The 5,225-nt window shown below is 41.6% G+C and overlaps 1 long non-coding RNA gene across 1 annotated transcript; it reads left to right on the forward strand.

The window, feature by feature from the left end:
- The first annotated feature begins 1,704 nt into the window (after window positions 1-1,704).
- LOC122030060 lies at window positions 1,705-2,742 on the forward strand. The gene is made up of 4 exons (XR_006125299.1): window positions 1,705-1,885; window positions 1,996-2,104; window positions 2,186-2,281; window positions 2,682-2,742. It is a non-coding gene; the product is annotated as an uncharacterized LOC122030060 (long non-coding RNA).
- Window positions 2,743-5,225: the final 2,483 nt, after the last annotated feature.

Genomic DNA, 5,225 nt, shown 5'->3' on the forward strand with positions numbered 1-5,225 from the left:
TTTGCCGGGGGCTAATATACCAATGGATAGGGATTGTTCACCTCAAGGACAAGCCATGGAGTAGGAGCAAGCAATCTCCGAACCACGTTACATCGAACATGTTAGAGTTTGTGTTCATTTGATTTCTTTCTTGTTTTAGTTTCATTTCCACTTGCGCAAACTAACATCTTGTAGTGAAGTAATCAATTTGGGGGTGACCTAGCTATTCAATTCCCTTCTAGCCAGCCACCGATCACCAACACTTCTCCCTTCCTAGAGTTTCCACCCCACTTTAGAATCAACCTCTCCATCATCTATAATGTCAAATCCCATCAAAGAAAGCACTCCAACAAGAAAAGGGAAGGAGAAGATGGATGCTTTAAGAGAACAAAACACATGCTTCAAGGGTATGTCTAATAATTTCGGTATTATTTTTTCTAGTGATGAACAAATGCATCATTATAATTCATTATCTAAATGTTCCATTTTGAACACTAGATTCATGGATCATGCAACCTTAGATGTTTTAGGTTTTAGAGATAATATGGACTAGCTCCTTGAGAGGTTAGGATGGAACAACTTTATGAGCATGAAATACCCAACTTACCTTAGAATTGTCTTAGAAATTTTAAGCTCCATTAATGTTGCTAATCTTCAAGGAGGTGGGAAGATTAAATTTTATTTTCTTAATGATGATTATGAGTGGACACTTGATGACTTTAATACATGCTTTGATTTGCCTAGGGACAGAACATATATAATGTTGGTCCCTTGTGGCCGGTTAGAGGGGGGTGAATAGCTTGAAATAAAAAATAAATACCTTTCTCGAAATTTATAGCGTAATTAACATAAACACTTGTACAAACAATAGTAAGCAAATTAAAAGAAGAGAGACACAAAGGTTTTACTTGGTTTACAATTAGAAGATTACTAATTCAAGACGTTGAAAAAGTTTACTAAAGACTCCTTTAGGCGGAGACTTCCGTCCGACTTCTTATCCCTCAAAATTGTCGCGTGTTTCCTTCTTGTCAGTAAGTGTACTCTTCTGCAACATCTCATCCCTCGGATGCACCGAGCTCGTTGGCTCTATCTCATGTCGTCCTTCTCGCTAGTTACGTCTTTCGCTGGACTTCCTGTGCTCCTAAGTTCCTGCACACTTAGACACAGGGCATCAAAACATAACAGGACCTAACTTGACTTGCTTGATCACATCAAAACTATTGTGAGGTACTTACAATCTTTCCCTTTTTGATGTGAGAACCCCTAAGAAAAAATGTGCAAAAATGAATGAACCCTCCCCTAGACTTAACCTCTAGTTCAGATGTAAGATCTCGGGAAATTTAAATACATAGGGTTATTTCAGAAATAGCCTTATAGAATTTTTCCGGAATTTTTAGAAATTTTCTGGGAATTTTTCGGAGCTCGTACGGAGAGTTTTGAGGGGATCAATTTCGGGTTTAGATAAAGCCTGTTTGGGATACCCGTTTAAGTGAGGAAATGTTTATTTAAATAAATTCTTTTTATAATTATTCCTTTTATTTCTTTCTCCCTTACAACGCCGATCCCAAACCCGAGCTTCCTCCTCACTTCCCCGATCTCCCCTTCTTCCTTCTCTGCCCTCTCTCTCGCGGACGAATCGGAGGCGACGGGAGTGGAGCTTCTCCTTTGGCGATCCTTCCTCTGCCAGCATCGACACCACAAGCTCAGATCCGGTCGGTGGTTCTCCTCTCCAGACTGTAATCAGCCGAGGAGTTGCTGTTCGGCGGATCTTGCGGCTGATCACCGAAGGGGCTGCGGCTAGGGCACGGTGAAGGACCAGATCTCGCGTCGACCCCCATCCAATCGTCCACCGAAGCTTGGAGAGGTGCCCTAGTTCGGATTTGTGCCACTCGATTCGCCGGCGTGGGTAAGCTAGCCCTAACAGAATTTGCCTGTTCTCTGGTTTGTGCCCTAGATTGAGTCTTCTTTCCCGATTCTTGCTCGTTGCCTCCCTGATTGTTGGCGATCCTAGGTCAGGTCTTGGATTCCCTTCCTTGTTGATTGTTGATTTGAGGATCAGAGGAATCTTCGATACTCCGCTTCACGGATTGGATCGGGTGACATTTTCTAGAGACGATCAATTGAGGTAATGTTGGGAATTATGGAGATTCAAGGATCTTGTTGGATTGTTTTTCTGTTGTGATGACCTTACGGTTCTTGATTAAAGGAAGCATTGGGTTGCTGTGGATCAATGATTTAGGTCACGGGATTGATTTCCAGTGAGGTTCTTACTTGATTCCAGCATCCAGTAGCTGAGATTGAGGTAAGAAACAGATAATTGATATATGATGTGTAGGTTTTGTTCTTTGTTTTAGATGATGGATCTTAGTGTGGATGAACTAGGGTTATGATCATGTTGAATTAGGTATTTTTTTGGATTACTAGTTGTTGATTGTGATTAGATTTATTTACTTAGATTAAACTAATGGAATGATTAGGGTTAAGACAATTAACCCTAGTCAACTATTGGATTTAATCTAAGTTTAGATTTCTAATCTAATTGGTGATTAGAGGTTAGGTAACTAACCCTAATTGACCATTAGATTTAACTAGGTAAGGTGTTATTGTGTTGATTAGGGTTTTGCCCTAATTTAGTATTAGGGATTTTATTTAGCTATTCATTTGGATTTAGCTAAATAAAATATATATGTTGTTTGACACAGGATTCTGATTCGAGACAGGCGTCTCGACGTTGACTTCGGATTTGGGATTGTACCTTCTATTTGAGGCAGGTACCCTTTGACTTATCTTTTGATAATGTCTTATGATATGTGTAGCTTATATATATTTACTAGTGGTAGATAGTAGATCATTTCTTCCCTGGTTTTAGCTAGTTGATACCTATCACATGCTTCATCTGCTAGTTGCTTTACTTCAGGATTGGGTATTATATCTCTTGCCATGTGTATATATGATCATAGAGATGCATATCTATAGTGTTCTACTCTACTGGATTAGTTGCTTTACATGTGTGATACATGCTCTTGGATTCATGATACTTACATCATTGTTATATGTGATGTCTTTGGATTTATGCTGTTTATTATCATCGTTATATATGTGTTTGTCTGTTTGGCATCTACACATATGGAGGATATGTTCGGTATGATATATTGTAGCCGCATGCACCATATCGCATGATTGCATGCTGGGCGATTGACGACCGGCTACATTGACCTGCACACCACGTGACCATTGCATGGGTAGTGGCACAGCACACAGGTGTGTAGGTTGCTCGGTGGTGCTCCACTGGAGGCTCCACTCATGGGTAGTGTGATAGGCGCGTGGTAGCACACCGGGGTCCCGTCATTGTGTACTGGGAGATGAGAGCATGGCGCTCCCTCCTATAGTGAGGTTGGAGGATAGGTGTACTCCGGTGCATCCCGTCCACTCGGTGTAGTGACGGCAGAGTGCACGGTGTCACAGCCCTACCCACGCGGTCTCACCATTGTGTGTGAGATTCTGATGGCGTCGGGGTGACCATGTCATTTGCATCATATGCCTGATTGCATTAATTATGATTGATGCATTTTGGTGATGCATATGATTGACATGTATCTGAGTTATATGCTTTTGCTCGACTATCTTTGTCTGTGTATGTTTACAGTCAGTTGCACAAGCCTCGCGGTGAGTACAGTTTATTTCAGTTATGCATTTTCTTATTATTCTTGCTATAGACTGTACTTTATGCCTATTGCTGGTTACTACAGTTTATTTCAGCTATGCATATCTGTTATTCTGTTAGGAGACTATACCGTAGGTTGTATGGTTAGAGAACTGTACTCTTGATCCCATGGTTTAGGAGACTGTACCTTAGGCTATTACTGGTGGATATATATTGCTGTACATGTCTATTGGTTTACCTGCTGAGTTCTTGAACTCACCCCGTTGTTACTATTTTTCAGGTTGAGGCCGTCAGGAGAGATTCCAGTCGCTAGCCCCTTGGTCGCGAAGATTTCTAGATATCATTTTCTGTATTCGCTTTTATTCGTATACTTGTGATGTGGGTTGTATTGTGGACTTTATATCGAACACTCGGGTTTGCTACTTTGTTTTCCGCTGCGAATATTTCATTACTTCGTGGATTTCATTTCTTCGTTGTAGTGGAGTAGGATGTGTACGTATATCTTCGTTGATTTCTATATCATCTTTTCGTTAAATATAACTGCGTGGATTGTTTACTATTTGTGTGTATTGTTCCGGCCGAGTGTGGCCGAGGTATGGATATATGTATACTGAGATTCATATTGTCCGCCGTACAGGGGAGATGCTGCCGAAATTTCTTCGGACAGGGACTACCTGGGGCGTGACAATTTATTTGGTATCAGAGCTAGGCTCACGATACTTGCTCTTCGTTTTGGATTTTCGAGGTTTATCTGATACCAATTTATTTGGTATCAGAGCAGGTTTGCGATACCTGCTCCGGATTTCTGAGTTTATTTGATACCAATTTATTTGGTATCAGAGCGGATTTCTGATACTTGTTTCTCGTGTTCTAGAGTTTACGAGTTTATCTGGGTATTTTCGGATGGTACGGATTTCCATCGATTTTCTCATTTCGGATTTCCGAGGTTTTATTGGTTCTATTTGGGGCTAAGCAGCAACAGGACATCTCCAGACGGCAATAGGTAAATTGGTAATTATATGATTTTTATACCTGTAGTGATATCTGGGTAACATTTTGTTTACATATATGACATATACACGTATTCCGGTATCGAGACGTGGTCGTCCACGTAAGATGCCGATAGATTCTCCGGAGACAGTCTCCAGAGAGATTTGCTAGGGTCGAGCTTGTCCGTCAGGGACAGACTCGTCAGGATATTATAGGTACGTCGGATTCTAAGACCCCGACGGTTCTGACTTCAGAGGTACATATCCTTGACTATACCACTAGTGGTATCACCTTCAGTATACGCGACACCCCCTCCAGTCGTACCTACTACTGCGTACTTGAGGTACGAGACGGGGCAGAGACCTGGTGGGACACGCAGCGCTCGATTATAGGCGAGCAGCATATTATTTGGGCGAGATTTAGAGAGGCATTCGAGAGTCAGTATTTTCCCCGGGCGTATCAGATGACACGACGGCAGGATTTTCTTAGTCTTCGGCAGAATAATCGCTCAGTGATAGAGTATAATGCTGAATTTAATCAGTTGGCCAGATTCTGTCCTGAGTTGGTTGCCGATGACAGATCTCGTATGCTT

The sequence above is a fragment of the Zingiber officinale genome, chromosome 10B (genome assembly GCF_018446385.1).
Source record: "Zingiber officinale cultivar Zhangliang chromosome 10B, Zo_v1.1, whole genome shotgun sequence".
Taxonomy (NCBI): Eukaryota; Viridiplantae; Streptophyta; class Magnoliopsida; order Zingiberales; family Zingiberaceae; genus Zingiber; species Zingiber officinale.